At 37.3% G+C, this 17,722-nt stretch overlaps 1 protein-coding gene across 9 annotated transcripts in view; it reads right to left on the bottom strand.

Moving 5' to 3' along the window:
• LOC128867594 (high affinity cAMP-specific and IBMX-insensitive 3',5'-cyclic phosphodiesterase 8) overlaps positions 1 to 17,722 on the bottom strand; it is a 422,601-nt gene that overhangs the window by 335,448 nt on the left and 69,431 nt on the right. For all 9 annotated transcript variants that reach the window (XM_054108968.1, XM_054108970.1, XM_054108973.1 and 6 more), the window contains one exon: positions 6,515 to 6,538. The gene's annotated coding sequence lies outside the window, so the exon portion shown is untranslated. The remainder of the gene's footprint in view (positions 1 to 6,514; positions 6,539 to 17,722) is intronic.

Genomic DNA, 17,722 nt, shown 5'->3' with positions numbered 1-17,722 from the left:
GTTTCTTCAAAAAATCGATTGTGATGCGAGCTGTGTGTGGTGGAGCGCCGTTTTGTTGAAACCAGAACTGTCTCATACGCTTTCGACGAATAATTGGCATCACAAAGGTGGTTACCATATCGCGATAACGCTCCTGATTGACGGTAACAGCTTGATTATCTTCATTTTCGAAGAAAAACGGCCTAATAATCGTTTTCGCACTAACGCCGCACCAAACAGTGACTTTTTCGTCGTAAAGAGGTACCTCTTGAATTTCGTGAGGATTTTCAGTGGCGTAAATACGGCATTTTTGCTTGTTTACCGTCCCATTTAATAAGAAATGAGCCTCTTTGGACATGATGATTTTGTTCTTCTTCTTCTTATTGTGACTTCTTTTGTTGAATGTAAATTTCAACAATTTGGGAGCGCTCGCGTGGCATGTGCTGTTCCATGGTAAAAATCTGCTTGGACTGACGCTTCCAACGCGGTATTTCATTAAGCGATCTGACTTCTCTGTCAAAAGTTCAGGGTTGCCCGATGGGTCCGTCGAATATGAATGTATAAGTATAAATTCATTCTTCCATTTGTTTGGAATAACATCAAGACGCACACCACAAATAGGAGGATGAGCTCTGCCAAATACCTAACGGAAGTGTACGCACCAATAATTTTTTTTTTGTTTCTTTACTAAATCTGCAACAGAGTGGGTGGAAAAATGGCTGAGAAAATAAAAAATTAAAAAAAAAACAAAGCAAATTAAAACAAACACACTTTAAGAAAGCAGTAATCTGGCTGAAAAATAAAGTTCGTTTGCGTGGAAATAACAAAAATAGGCAAACAACTATACGACAAGTAGTCTAGGGAATATATTTACATACATACGTGCTCTCATGCACATACACATATTTGCTGCTTTAAATGATGCGTAAAGCAATTAAAAGAATTTTTTACCTGGAAAATAAAGTAAAACGTGGTAAAAAAATTTCGAAGTTTAATTGCCGAATGGTAGGTTGTTCAACACCTGTCTAATAATCGCGTACATCTAAGAATTCGCACATTTTCAGTATTTGACAACAGCGTGGCATGTATTTTGCATAAATATCTCTGCATAATGAGCCAAACATGTTTTACTGTGCATTTCCCCACTGTAGAAAACACGAGTACAAGCCTCAGCGAACTTTTAGCACAAAAGAATACATTAGAAGATCGTAAATTTTGAATTGGGTTGTTTTTGGAATTGGAAAAGGCTGTCGTTAGGCTCTCAAGTCTATTGTTACATTGTCAAACATTAGTACTCAATACGAATTATGAAGGAGGATGTCTCAGAGATCAACTCTTGTAAATAAATTCAGATATTTTGTTCGATATTTCGAAAGTATAGTATCTTAAGAATATACTGTGAAATTTTCAAGCAAAAATTCCCAATATTATAACTTCTACAGCTCACTAATTAGGTAGAGAGCTGTCCGTTCGCTATTGCACCTCAAATTTTAAACTCATTTATTTCGAAAACGACTTTTTTAGGCATGGTGTTGTCAAAATACAAAATATATTCAACCGAATCGTCTGAAATTTTATTGTAATATATTTTTCGCAACATCCATAGTATCGCCCGTATAAGAATCATATTATTATGTCAATTATTTCGTATGTTTTTCATTAAAAACTGAAAAGCCCCGATTTTTAGAGTGTCAAATTCATAACCGCGTCATTTTGGAAATATTTTCTTTTATTCTAGTACAGGACAAAGCTACAGTCATATTGATTAATTACACAGGCCGACAGCATCTCAGACCTAGAAACCGGACTATATATTTCCGAAGGTATATGATGCGCTGGATCCTAATCTGGCCTCAGAATTGCTCTATCAGCTCTGGTTTTCGAGATATCCTAACCTAAAAGTGCAAAAAACACCGTTTTTGCCCATATTTGGGTTATGTAGCCTTGAAGATGTTTTCTTTCACCAAAATTAAAGGATGACATCTTTAAATACAAGCCTTCTTTTTTCAAATGGTGTTGAGTTTGCTCAAATATCATTTTTTTCGCAGAGATATCGCATTTCGAAATTTTCATGTTTCTAAATTTTCCTACACTTGAAAATCGATTGAGATAACAAAGACACGATATAGTCGATTACTAATTTTCTTGAATTGAGTCTTATTTTTCTTAAAATTTTTCTCACACCATAAGTGTGCTAACTCACCAAACCCCTAGACTATCTAACCCACGGGTACCGAGTCACGCACAGCCCTAACCCCTAGAAACCACCCCTACCATACCGCAAAAAAGTGAGAGACCAGCGCAGAGACAAGAGCAAGGCAGCTGAGATAATTTCACCTCATCCTTTAGACCACTTCTGCAGAAAGGGCTTAAGGCAATCCCAAGTCTCACCGCATGGATACCTAACGGACAATGCACGGCGAGGACCATAGGCTCCCAAAAGAAATCCAATCCTTTCGTTTTGCAATGAAACCGTCTCCAGGGCTCTCTGTCTAGCCAGCTCATCAGCCCAGCAGTTTCCCACTGAGACCGGGAACCCTGATGAGCCTAGTGTCGAAATATTCGGATGCATTCGCCGACTAGTTACGAATGCGCAAACAACTCGCCTAAGGCCCCAATTGACGCTTGGCTGTCGAAGTAAATATTTACGTTCTTTACAGTAATTACAGAAGTAGGAAAACAATCTACTGTTTCCTTAATTACGGCTACCTCAGCTGGGAAAACACCATAGTGGTCTGGAAGGCTAAATTTGAGCAGAATACTCCCCCATCAACTCTTCCGTACAACTTCGAGTCATCTGTAAACATGTTTTTCATGGCCTGTATCCGAATGTTGCACCCTGCCCACTCTACCCTTGAGGGAATAGGAATGGAAAAGTACCAGTCGGACCCAGCGAGGGTATGCATTGGTCAAGCACCATGGGCAGGTACTCGAAGAATGTAAATATGCCTACTCATACTATTTTTGAAGAAGTTTAGTTCAATCTAAAATTCAGAAAAATAAATTATTAAATTAAATAGGAAAATAAATAAATTGGCAAACTTCTCATTAAGTCCCACACAGTTATTTAACACGGTGTTTTTGTGAAAGATTGGCGTGACATCCAGTTTTGCACAAATAGTTAGTCTTTCCTGTGGAGGTTTTAGTTCTTGTTTCTAAGTATATTGGAGCTGTAATAATTGCGGCAGTGTCCCTTTTTATGAAATGGCATCACGTTCTCTCACAACATTTCTGTAACAATGCCAACTCTACGCGCCCTATTAGTAAAATTTCGGAAATCTGATGCTCATCACTGGCAAATCAGTACAATATAAAAATTATCCCTGCGTAGTTGAAATGGACGACGAAAAATAATTGTATGTTTAATTAATACTGCTTTGAATTTTAATGCTGTTTATTTATAAGCGCGAGTGCAAAAATTAAGTTAAAAGGAAACAAAGTCAAACGAAGCTATTCAATATTGCCGCCGTAGTCGAATGGGTTGGTGCGTGACTAAAATTCGGAAATCACAGAACGCATGTTGGTTCTCGGTGGACTGGCGTAAAGTGCACTAGCCTGCCGTCCCAGAGTAAAGCACGATCCTCGCACTTTTCCAAACTTACCTCCTTTCCTAGCTTCTAGTTTATAAAAAAAAATTCATTCCTCAACCAAAAACCTTATCCTTCCAATCCTTACTCCCACACAAGAGTCAGCGCATTACTTGCATTGAGGCTGCTAAAATAAGCAAACAACAAAGAAAAAGACACAGTTACTCATCGCATCAGTGGCGTCAGCAAGAGGAAGCGGGCAATCGGGGTAATAGGGCAGGTACACAAACATTTAGCGAAGTTCTCAACCATCTATGTCATCCTTCTGGCAGAAAAATGTGAAACACAGATGCCGCGCTAAACAGTGAGAAATTGTTGTTCCTAAGCAACGACAGGTGGACATTCTCACGGTTTAGGACTGGTAACGGCAGGCCAATCACGTACCCTGCCAGAAAGCAAAATAGATTAACGCAGCGCAAGACTGAGTCTTGTCGAGGCCCTATGCTCCCGAGTGGAGTGAACAAGGAAAAAAAACAGGTTCGAATCTCCACGAAACACCAAAATTAAAAAGACGTTTTTTCTAATAGCGGTCGCCCCTCCGCAGGCAATGGCAAACCTTCAAGTGTATTTCTGCCATTAAAAAGCTCCAAATAAAAAAATATCTGATCAAAATGATAAAACAAATTACCTTGTCTTTTCGTGTTGCGCTAAACAACAATGGCAAATCATTGAGTAAATATTTTCCGTTCACAGATTTCTTCTAAAACCCCTCTTTCATTTAGAGTTGGCCGTCTCTCCTTTGAAGGAAAAATCTTATTGCGTTTGTCAAATTGTTGAAAATGATTGACCACAAAGTCTCAACGCGTCAGCATTATATTATTCGCGTTTATTCGATTAATTTCACAGTTCCAACTAGAAACTACGGACCGTGCCACGCAATGAATGCAAAAACATAAAAAAAATTGGTCTCATGGTTAATGAATGAAATCGTCAAATTGTTTGTCACTTGACTCATAGCAAATATGAAAAGTAAACACACACATACTCGTACAGTGTCAAACAAAACAATAACGTAAGCAATAAAATGATAAAGTGTTTAAATAAAAAATAAAAATTATTAATGCATTCATTTTACTGCTGACATTATTTTGACAATGATAAGTAGGCATAGCGTCGAGTTCAATGTTTTCGGTATGAAGAAATATTACTTAGGGTTTATGACCTTATTTACAGCCAATGCGTGCATATGTACGAACTTGGGCAGTCTTAATTTGTGTAACACTTATGCGTACATACATACATTGTACATACATATGTATGTATATAAAAATAAAGTATCTCCATATGTAAATCAACACTTGACAATATTTCTTACTTATGAGTAGAATAGATATACATTCGGAAGTAAAGCTCGTTTTCAGTTTTTCGACAGCGTGTCAGGATTATAAAATTTCGTAAGAATCATAGATTCGAAAAATTTTATAAATCTTTTAAAGTATGTGCATCGGGATATTAGATGAAATTGAGGAGTGTTTGAGGGCTCGAAACTGACTTTAGAGCCAAGCTCTAGCGGACTTCTCTAATCTGCGAGGAACGATGCCGCAAAAGTTGCTCCACCCTAATGTTCATATATGCATATGCATCATAGGAATAATCAAACGAGCATAGTCCTGTTAATCTGGAGGTAAAAAAGCTAGAGCATGAGCTTTATTTAAGGGAGATCCTGTTTTGAAGATCTAAAAAAGCATTTTTATAGAATTTTCTAAGAAAAACAATATAACTATGTAAGCTGGCTTTTCCCAAAATCTTACAGGGTGGGCCATATAGCGTTTGCTTTTTGAACCACCTTTTTTTTTGAGAATGGTAACACAAAAGACACGTCAAATGTGTTCATAATTTACTTAAAGGTTTGACATTTACGAAATGAGGCGCTATACGCTTGAACAAAATTGGGAAATATTGAAAATCTATTTCCAAAGTGGTGAGTCTTCTTCTTCTTCCGCGGTTACAGTTAATGGCAAGCATTACCGTGACATGCTCAACGAGTTTTTGTTTCCAAAAATTGAAGAAGATGACATGGACGACATTTGGTTTCAACAGGACGGTGCCACTTGTCACACTGCCAAAGTTACACTCGAACTTTTGGCTACCATTTTTGAAAACCGAATAATCAGCCGAAATTCCGATATCAATTGGCCGCCTCGGAGCTGCGATTTAAGCCCGTTGGACTATTTTTTGTGGGGAGCCGTTAAGGACTAATGCTATGCGAACCATCCAGAGACGATTGATGCTTTCAAACACGAAATCGAAGTTGCCATTAATGAAATTGGAGCCCAAACAATCGAAAATGTGCTTAAAAATTGGGTTGATCGAATGGCCTACTGTAAAGCCAGTCGTGGCAGTCATTTGAACGATATTATTTCTCATTCATAAATGACAATGTTCAATCTTCAAAATAAAAAAAAGTTTGAAAAAATATTGATTAGTTTTTTTTTATAACCGATTCAAAAAGCAAATTTTACATGGCCCAGCCTATATAAATACAAGTTTCCGCGTAAAATGTAGCCAGCCGATTAAGTTCAAACTCATAGAATAATTTATCTTCACGTCGATTAAAAGAAAATCGTAGGATTTCCCGATAGGTGACGCGGTGGTCGAAATAACTCTAAACATTGTATTTATGGTCCGATTTAGCTCTAACGTGAAACGTAAATTAACTACATGAAGATAATTATTTTATCTCAAAATTGTTTGAACTTGAATCTAATCAGGTTTTCTAGTATTATACGAGTACATTGCACTTGTAAGCATAGCGTCCCTTAAAAACAACGATAATATGAATTTTTGTCTGAAAAAGAACTTCCGGAAGAATGGAGCTAAGAAAAACCGAATGAAATCAAGAAAATAAATAATTCAAAAATGTGAAACAAAGAATCGAAAAAAAAAAAATACTTCGAATGTCATGATTAAATAAACATTAAATAAATATTCACAAAAATGTTTCTTACCAATTGCCCAGTAGATGCTGTTCCCTGCAAGAGATAAAAAATAGATATTTAATAATGTTCATTTTCATAAAAAACTGTTCATATACATTTATACATCTATACTTGCCCTAACCTCTACAAATACGTACACCTACGATTTCTTATTCGTCCCGTTGAACAAATTACACACGCAATACTATTTTTTATAGAAATATTGTTCTTACTACATCAAAAACCATGTAACGCAAGGTTTTACACTTTGTACAAGATTTTTCAAAATTTCATTAAGAGTTTACAACATTTTAAACAATATATTTTGAATTTTTCTAATTAAACAGTTTTATAGCCCATTGGGTTTAGGTCATTTTTTTGTAGCGATATCAGGTTTTTTCTTTTACATACAAAAATTTTAGCCTTTACTTTGTATGGAAGGAAATACACCTCAGCGAAAAAAATTGTCAAAAATTTACAATATTTTGTATTCACTTGCAACTTGTACTTTATTGTACTAAAATCTATTGGTTATTGTATTAAATTCTGGTGACTCTTTTTGTGGCTTGAGACGATTTTGCTATTCAGTAAGGGAAAGTCACAAGAATTTCACCAAATATCATGGTGAAAATAAATAGAGACAGTCAGCTGATGGCACGTATCGGCTAGAGATAGTCAAAAAGTTGAGCAAAAATTCACTTATCGATTCCATATGTAATGGAATTTTTTAAACTCATGTATCAAGCGAAATTCTTCATCAAAAACATAAATAATATGAATATTACTAAGCTCATACCAAATAACGTTTTTTATTTCTGTTTTATAAACCTTTTACCTGAATCGGTTTATCAGCAATTCAATTGAGGCAAACAAAATTAATAATCGATAAATGTTGAATTGCATCTCTATATACATTCCGTTGAAAAGAACAAGCTGGGAATTCCGCTCAAACTTGTCAAGTGGTTTGAGATCTTGAATAAGTTCCCAGCAGAAGGATTTCGGGAATCTAAAAAACCTCCTGAAAACGTCTTCTTCCAGAAGGAATGGGACTTCCGTACTGCGTAAACTTGCCCGAATCCGTCTACGCATATTTCTAAAACGTCACACAATTATTCGAGTTCTTAAGAAATTTTTACCCAAAACATATTACTTCGCTTCATTTTCGCGTTTTTTTTTTGCAATATATTGTATATAAAAATAATTAATTCCTCTTCCACATTTTTCGTTTTGTGAGCTGCTCAGAAGTAGATCACTAATTAGCGACTTTTTGACTAATGACGTGAGATTGCTTACTGAATTGCAACTAGTCTCAAAATCAAATTTCACCACGAAAAGTCTCAATTCGTGAGTTGAGACAGCTTACAGAATTCGGGCATTACTGGAATTTTTAAAATTTTAAAAGAATTGGGTGTCAAGTTTGTTACTTTGTGTTATGCGGTTTGTGCTGTACTATGAAGTATATTTTTATAAAAGAGATATAAAGATATGAGAAGAAATTGTAGGGGTACGAATTAATAGAGTTTCGGGCAAGTACTTACTTATATTCATATAACGAAAGTTGAAGTATCGGTTTCTTTAAGTTTATTCGTCTATATCTGTATGCCGGCGTATCGGGGCTAAACTACGAAATGACTAAAGCATATCCTTCTAGCCATTTTCCTCCAAATAAAAAAAATTGTTGAACAAAATTTTTATGGAAGAAGAGGGGAAAAAGAGAAAAAAAGTCAAAAATCGAGAAAATTTTTTAGCCACTTAAAACTTGCAACTTCATTCTACTAAAACTGACTGGGCTATAAAACTGTGTACCACAAATTATTCTAAAAATTCTTACTATAAAGTTTGATATTTTGATGAAAATTTGCATTATTTTTATAATTTCTACAGTGAGTTTAACAAACGATTTATATGGGTTTTTTGTATAATGAGTTAAAATTTTATAAAAAAAACTAAAATAGAATACAATAAATAAATGAAAGTATAACAGTCAAAACTGCTCAAAAATCTCGCACACCTGTTTTGTTGTCCGTGAGTGTATACAATATGTATCGCCATGCCAAGCATTGAAAGCAATTAACATCGTAAAAGCTTTGCTTTGTATTGGGTATGGGTTTAGTATTGGGTATGGGAATAAATTGCCGCCCTCGTAAAAAAGGTGTCGTGTCGCTGCTCATACGATTTTAGTGTTCGTTCTAGTAATTTTCTGGTGATTAGAAGGTATATATTATATGTGAGGTCTCGATCGCAATAGCTGGCATTCGTTTGAAGCGTAAAGATCCTTTTTTACCTAACGTCAAAAATGTCTACGTTCGTCGCTAAAGAACAGTCATGCTTCATTATTACCTTTTAATTCATAAATATTTCCGCTAATCACGCTCCACCAAATAAAACTTGTGAAGAGTGGTTTTGACGCTTCCAAAGTGGCAATTTCGAAGGGAATGATAGAGAGCGCGAAGGGCCATCGAAATAATTCGAAGATACTCAACTACAAAAATTAATGGATGAGGACGCTTGTCGAACCTTTGATGATATGTCTAAAGAGTTGGATGTTGATAAATCAACCGTCGGTAAACGTTTGCAAGCGATGGAAGTGGTCCAGAAAGCAGGTACCACATCAATTGAAGGAGAGGGATATCGAGAGACGTTTGGTGAACGGCAGAAAAGAAAAGGTTTTCGTCATCGTATCGCCAATGAAGATGAAAAATGGATCTGTTATGATCCTAAACGTCGCAAATTTTGGTCAGGTGAACCAGGTCCAAAAAAATATTCATGGTTCAAAGGTTATGTTTTTTATCTAGTGGGATCAGATAAATAATAGATGACATTAGAATTCCTGGTTTGAAACCATCACCGGCGATCGTTACCGACTGCAGCTAATGCGTTTGAATCGAGCTCTTAAAGAACAGCGGCAGGAATGGGACGGTAGACATAACAAACTGATTGTGCTGCATGACAACGCCAGAAATATTTAAAGGGACTGAATTGGGAAATCTTGCCCCACCCAACCCGTCGTATTTCCAAGACATTGCACCTTCGGATTACCATCTGTTCCGATCAATGCAGTCAGCCCTTACTGGAGAGCGGTTCACTTCTTACGAGAGCATCGCAAGCTGGCTCAATGAATGGACCAAGTCAAAAGAACTCGAATTTTTCGTCAGAGAAATCCGTATTCTGCCTAAAGTTGTAGCTTCCAATGACACATTCTTCGCATAATATCATTTTTATTTAATTGTTTATATAACTCGTAAGTTTAACTAAGAAGGGACGGAAACTTATTCGCATACAATAGTGAAAGTAAAACTTAGTAAAACTTTTCACACTCTACTTAAACGTACGCAAAACAGAGAATTTCTTCTTCCTGTCGATATACTCTGCTGCTACTTTGACGAGACGTACTATATTTAGAGATGCATTTAACACTTCCCAGCATGCAAAAGAAGCCGACTATTGTTCGTATTATTCCCATTGAGCCTTAGAAATTTCTTGAATCCCTTGAAGGAGATGATTCTACAAAAAATAGTTCATATTTTCCAAGACAGTAGCTTGCATGCCTTCTTCTTCTACGTAATTGGCACATTACTTGGCTCAAGCGAACTTAGCCGATTTCATCAACAACCCCTTCTACCTTAGCTACTTACGCCAACTGACGCCTATTAAAGCAATAAGTGAACGTAGACCAATCTACATTTGGTATTTTCACTAGAACAGGCCTTCTTCTCGACGACATAGGCATAACGCAGCGAATAAAGATCCAGCGGCTACGTTGGCTGGGTCATGTCGTCCGAATGGATACAAACGCTCCGGCTCTGAAAGTATTCGAAGCGGTACCAGCTGGTGGTAGCAGAGGAAAAGGAAGGCCTCCTCTGCATTGGAAATATCAGGTGGAGAAGGACTTGGCTTCACTTGGTGGGTCCAACGGTTAGCCTGAGAAAGAAATTAGCGCGTAAGCGGTTATCGCGCCATTTAAGAAAAAGAAGAAGAGTAGGCAGGCCTGCCTGCCGCTACGTCACCAACATATTTATGTTGCGATAGTCCAGTGAATTTATGCTTGGCTGCCAGTCAATTTGTTCTGATTCCAAGACCACTGCGAGTAACCAATTAAATAAGAAAGCGTTTTTTCTGCTAGTGGCTACACCTCGCAAGGCAATGAGAAGTCAGTCAACGTGAATATTTCTACCATAAAACGTTTCTCATAAATGCCTACAGTTCGGAGTCGGCACAAAGCTCTAGATCCCTTGATATATGTATAAGGCAACATACATAAATGATTTTTTGAGTTTGAAAAGAAAAGACTGAAAAATAATTAAGTTTTTCCCTGATCAGTAAGAATTATTTCATACTTATTTAACATTCAACATTAATTTTCTCCGTATTAAGATAATAATTGTATAATTACACAAGGCAATGCCACGTCAGTTCAGTATTAGCATCAATATCAGTGAGATATAAAATATCGTTCCTTAATTTCAAATGGACATTTTCAGATAAGTCCTATGAATTAGTATTTGCGATCAATAATGATTTACATTACTTCTGAACTGATACGGCACTGATGTGTGATGTGATAGATCTCAACTTTACTTCTTATTTGCGAAATTTCGTCTAGCAGCAAAAAATATGCAATGCCTTCCATCAGTCCTGCAGTAAGTTAAAGATTTGTTGTTGACATAACAGTGCAAAAGTGCTACGGAACGCGCAACCTGGAGGTTGGGTTTAAAATATAGGTGTGCGCAGTGAAAATGTTTAGCAGTAGCAACAGAAGCAGGTAGCGGTGTTTGTCAATTCACAGTCAGTTCGCACCTTTAATTCGTTGTTATTGCTATAATTGAATTTTATGATCGAAAAATACGTTTTTATTTTGGTGTGTATTTCTTTCATTTCATATTCCTTTTTGAATACTACGCCTTTTTGTGTTAATTTTTGCTATAACTTTTTGCTATTTTAACTTTTTTTATTTCGTCTTTTAATGAATAGTAGTTGTAGTTGTACTACTACTTTGCTATAGTAAAAGCTCGTCCCATTTAATTGCATATCGAATGCGATGGCGACAAGACTAAAGGCAAATAAATACAAATTTATACGCCTATATAAAAGTTCATATATCTTTTTTTTAAGTATATATGTATGTGCTTATGTATTTACCATACCTACGATGTTTTTTCACTCAATCATATACTTCTCAGATCACTAAAATAGATATTTTTATTTTTGTATATTTTCTTCTCTTCTAAATGTAGCCCTAGAAAATTTAAATAAAGTTTTAAATACCCAAACAAGGCTTGGTGGGCTTATTCAAAATCTTCAAAGGCACCACACCCCACTCAACGAAGTTCTCTGAAATTCGAAACCAACCCAATATATGCCACTATGACAAAACGAAGTGGTCTTTTATGGAACAAAGAATTGTACCAAAGTGAAAAGTATTTGGTTGGGTTTTTAATAGATCGAGAATATAACTCCTCTTAAAGGAATAAAAAATCGCTCAAGTCAAATATTCAAAAGTGGAATGATGAAAAGGCTATTGGAATTTTTCAATTTATAAAATGTCTACATTACCCCTGTTGTTAAGGGAACATCTAAATATACAGGCCGTAAAAAAATATATAATAAAAATACTATCTACCCGCCTCATTTTCAGGTTATTGCATCTAATCTGCCGATTCTTTACCCTTTTTACTTGAAACCTCTGGAAAAAAGCTCATAGCGGATTGCGTTCCATCATAGGCTTGGGCAAATGAGCAGGACGATTGAACTAATTAAGTTACTTAATGAAACTTTATTTAAATGCACTGAAGATGAAGAGATATATTCAGCTCGAAACCGCAATAATCTCCGCAAATCGCTAGCCGGTAGCAAAACTGTGGGTAGCAAAGACAAAGAAATGTTGCTAGCGAGATTTAAAATGACCAATTGTTTTGTCGGTTTTGCATTACGCTACGTCCGTGTCGCCGGGCACTAATGATTCGCAGTGCACAAAGCTTCAGACCTGTCAGAATACTGTCATCAGAACAGCCGCAGAATGTTTCCTATTATCACCCCTGCAACATCTCCAGAACGAGGTTACTTTGCTCCCTATGCTTCAATTCGTGCTGGGTAACTACCACAGGAACCACCTCTAACGTGAATCAGCAGACATCTCTTCGACTACACTGACGAGATCAAGGATCTTACACAACTACAATTACTAGATCAGACAGTTTATCTGCTGCTTAATTAGCGCGATAACCGCTTATGCGATTTTTGCTGAGTTCAACAAACCGCACCAGTCATTTCTTTCTCGCGCTAACCGGCGCCAGTTGGACGCAAAAAGTGAAGCCAAGTCCCTCTCCAGCTGATCTTTCCAACGCAGAGGAGGCCTTCCTCTTCTTCTGCTACCACTAGCTGGTACCGCATCGAATACTTGCAGAACCGGAGCATTTGAATCCATTAGGACGACATGATCCAGCCAGCGTAGCCGCTGGATCTTTATTCGCTGCGCTTTGTCTATGTCGTCGTAAAGCACATACAGCTCATCGTTTCATCGCCCGCGATATTCGCTGTTGCTAAAGTGCAAAGGTCTAAAATTATTCTGCAGAATCTTTCTCGCAAACACTCCAAGCGACGCTTCATCGGATATTGTCATCGTAAACGCTTCTGCGCCATACGACAGACAGTTTATAAACAAACATTAAACGATGTGTATCAAAAGTTTCTTACCACGTTCCTAACCTCCGTAACTTGTGTTAAATTATGTTTTGGTTATTGTAGCAGGTTTAACTCCAACCTATCCAATATATGTCTGGCATGTGAATGTACCACGCATTGTACTAACCACCTATTCAGTGAGCCCTTAAACCCACTCATCTAATACACCTCTCTCCCTTTGGAGACTCCCGTCAAAGCAGCGTGTTTCCTGGGCCTACCGTTACAAAGATAGACGATGACGATCTGTGACTACACCGCACTAACAGGGCTTGATGGACTGCTACAACAACAACAAAAAAATATTTACCCATCACTCAGGGGAAGGGCTAATGAAAGTCTTGAATAGTCCAGATGACTTATATCTTTCGAAGGTCGCAAAATAACACTACAGAGTAGCTCTAAGTAGAGACTTCTTTCGAAACCTAAGTTCGAAGTTCTCTCTTTTAGGCACCCTTGTGCAGCCTTGTTTAATGGTTGTGCATTAGAATCTCATTTTATTAGCTCGTTGCTTTAACGCAGGGCATTTTTTAAATGCACAAACTAAATTTTTTGTTTTAGTTTTCTTAGCAACCAATCGCTATCGTTACTAGAAAATGCTTTTAGTTAATTGACTGACTATTCGAAGGCGTGCGAATGCAGCGAACAGCTAGCAGCAATACTGGTATCTCACCAAGCCAAAAACAGCTGTATGAGTAAGAGTTACATTTTTTATTTTTTCTTTATATTCAGTCACTCTCGTTTGATATTTTATGACAGACGAGCTCAATAGTCTAGCTTTTTGACGATTTTTCATATTTTTTATTTTAGATTGCTTATTTATTTGGTTCTGTTTTTGATACTTATTTTGAAATGCAGCTCTTAAATATTTTCATTTTGCCATTTATTCAGTTTTGCACTGTGGACTGCAGTATGACAGCCGTCAAAGTGTTTAACAAACATTTCTAATTCTGGTGTGGCACACACACGCACATACATATACATATGCATAACTTCAGAAGTTTATTTTTCCTCGGATTTGCTAATTTTACTTTATTTGCGTGGCTTAATGTTCAGTCAAGTGTGTCTACAGCTTCATCAATGTGCCCTCGTTGCTTTGGTTACTGCACGTGTCATCAATCTGAAATTTTACTCACTTTGCCACTGGCTTCTTGGAAACCAAATAAATACCCAAGAACTCTAATATACATATAAATGGAAAAAAATTAGCTAGCTTCTACTTCAACTTGAAAGATTAAATAAATATATACATTAGGGTGTTTCACACGGGACAATAATTATAATTACTTAAATTTTGCTCCAATTTTGCTCGGGCGGCCATCGTAGATGGTTGGTGCATGAGTACCATTTGGAACAGCAGCATGAAACACCAACTGAGAGAAAACAGTGTGTGCTAATAGCGCTCGCCCCCGTTCCTCAAAAAAAAAAACCACCCGCCGTTTGGAGACGGCGTAAATCTACGCTATTACTATTGCTATTACTTAAATATTTAAAAATCTACAAAGTACAGCACCTGGACATATGGTCGATTTCTACATGTCTTCTAGAAGGTATTGGCAGTCATACTTCTTCAAATTTTTGATCAGATGCTTAGGCACTAATCCAGTGGAAGATATAATTATTGGTATTATAGTCACTTCCCTCGCTACATGGCTTTTCTCTTTTCAACCATAAATTGGATGATTGTGCGTCTATCCTTTCCATTTCGAGATCATGGCGGTAGGCACCGTGTACTGTTTTTTCCTTCCATGCTGTGACCATTTCTGCTGGGGAATTAACCCCCGCAGGTACTGGGACATCAAACTGAGCGGAACAAAACCATTATCTGCCATAGCCATAGATTTAAATAGATGAGACTCGCTGCTTAGAAAATATGTACTTAGCTGCAAATTTTACGATAAGCGTAGACGCGCTATATTAATGATTCCTCTCGCACCAACGTTTCGAGGAAGCGATATTCTTTCAACAGCGCTTCGAGGGTAATGGCTTTGAAACTTTGTAAAAGTGGATCCGAAGGATATCTGTCTGAGACCATTTTATTACTCTAAACGAGTAAGTCAAAAGAGGAATGGCCCAGGTAATAATTGTTGTGCATTTATTTCCACTTATTTTATTTTATATTACTTTATTTTATTTTTTTTTTATTTTATTTATTTATTTATTTTTTTTTTTTTTAATTTTATTTTATTTTATTGCGCATCACGAGATATGGGGCAGTACTGATACTAACGCTGGAGGTGAGTGTCTCTTTGATTATCTGATAGGTACTAAATTACAGCTTTGCAATAAAGGTAATACACCTACTTTTGTCATTAGTAATAGACAGGAAGTTTTAGACGCTACTTATGCTTTTGACTCCGTTATTAACAGAATTAGGAACTGGAAAGTATTGGAAGAACATTCCTTCTCTGACCATAGATATATCTCTTTCGAGGTTAGTAAAAATCTACCGAAACCTAAGCTTGGTAGAAATACCAAGAAAACAGACTGGGAAAAGTATGTAGATTGTATCGGGGTTACCCTAGGAACATGTCCATCAGTGGTACCGCAAAACATAGAAGGACTAGAAAATTTGGTGCACAAAATTACCTACAACATGAATGCTGCCTTAGCGGAAGCCTGTCCCATAAGAAGACTGAGGGGTAAACCCAAGCCTAAGTGGTGGACGGTTGAACTAAGCAAGCTTCAAAAAACAAGCAGAAGTGCTGTCTCTGGTAAATTTGTATCTACATTAAGAGACCTAATACAAAATGCTCTAGACATACTTTCTAGGTGGGCAGGAAAGTGTGGTCTAGGAGTCAACCCAGACAAAACACAACTTATATTGTTCACTAGGAAACACAAAATCCTTCAACTAAGTCCAGTTATGCTCAAGGGGGAAGCTCTTGTGATTTCGGAAGAAACCAAGTACTTGGGACTAATCATAGATAGGAAACTGACTTGGAAGTCAAACATCTTAGAAAGAGTCAGGAAAGCGAACCTAGCTTTTTATGCCTGTAAGAGAGCTTTAGGTAAGACCTGGGGAATTAAACCTAAGGTTGCCCATTGGCTATACACTGCTGTTGTCAGACCCATTCTTCTATATGGAAATGTTGTCTGGTGGTGTGCTATGCAGAAAAAAACCTATTCTAATTTATTGAATAAGGTGCAGAGATCAGCGGAATTAGCAATATGTGGCCTCATGAAAACCACGCCATCCATGGCTTTGGATATCATACTACATCTGCCACCCCTAGATCTCTTCTGCAAATACTTAGGGGCCTGCTCCGCTGTAAGGCTCAAAGCGAGCTCACAATGGAAGACTGTCACACACGGACATTCAACCATCTTAGACTCCCACACGGATATACCCAGTGACTGTGATTATCACCCTCCCATTCTCTGCTTCGAAAGGAATTTCCTAATGAAAGTCCCTTCTAGACTCGAAGGGTTTGAAGAAGATCCAACACCCAACACACCCGTTAAGATCTACACGGACGGGTCTAAAATGGATACCGGTGTAGGATCAGGGTTATTTTGCGAAGAGTTTTCTATCAGTGAATCCTTTAAACTACCAGATCACTGTAGTGGTTTTCAACCGGAAATAAACGCTATTCATGAAGCCTTAAAATGGCTAAAGATAAACAGAATATCATCAACGGATATCTGCATTCTATCAGACAGCCAAGCTGCCCTACGAGCCCTGGATGCATTCCAAACAACATCAAGGAGTGTCTTACGTTGTCGCCAATCTCTAAATGAAATGGTCAAACAATATCGTATAATCTTGTGCTGGGTTCCAGGCCACAGAGATATACCAGGGAACTGTAGGGCAGAGCAACTTGCAAGAGAAGGTACCTGCTTGCCAGACATAAGTAATTTTATGGAGATACCTCTCGCAACTTGTAAGCTTCTCATTAAGCACGCATTAATCAGGTCTACAAATCAGAGGTCTACAAAACGGAGATGGAAACATGGCCAAGGCTAATTTTATGCCTGTCCAAAAGTATTATAAAACTGAATAGACTTCAAATCAGGACCTTAGTAGGGGCCCGCACAGGACATTGTCTCATAGGAAATCATGCAAAGAGATTAGGCGTTTACACGCATGATTTCTGTCGAAGCTGCAGAAATGAGGAGGAGTTGGAAACAATTCAACACCTTTTCTGCACATGCCCAGCTCTAGCCAGAAGCAGGAACCGATTTTTAAAATCCTACTTCTTAACGAATAGAGATAATCTATACATTTTAGGTATCAACAACCTTTTACGCTTTGTCAAAAGCTCAGGATGGTTTAATATGGAGAGGGAAATGTAGCTCAGCCCCCGCGGTTCACAACGGACCCATTTCGTGGTCTAAGTGGCATCGTTGTCTCTATGGGCGATGCGGCTGCCAAACCTAACCTAACCTTTTATTTTATTTTATTTGATTTTATTTTATTTTATTTTATTTTATTTTATTTTATTTTATTTTATATTTATTATGACGAAAGCAGCACGAATTCCCTAGCGCACTGAGTAATATTAAAACATTTTGTATACATACCTACATATGCAAAGCTACTCTTCATACACACCATAC

The sequence above is a fragment of the Anastrepha ludens genome, chromosome 6 (genome assembly GCF_028408465.1).
Source record: "Anastrepha ludens isolate Willacy chromosome 6, idAnaLude1.1, whole genome shotgun sequence".
Taxonomy (NCBI): domain Eukaryota; kingdom Metazoa; phylum Arthropoda; class Insecta; order Diptera; family Tephritidae; genus Anastrepha; species Anastrepha ludens.
The sequence above is the reverse complement of the archived record's forward strand: the minus strand, read 5'-3'. Positions and strand labels throughout refer to the sequence as shown.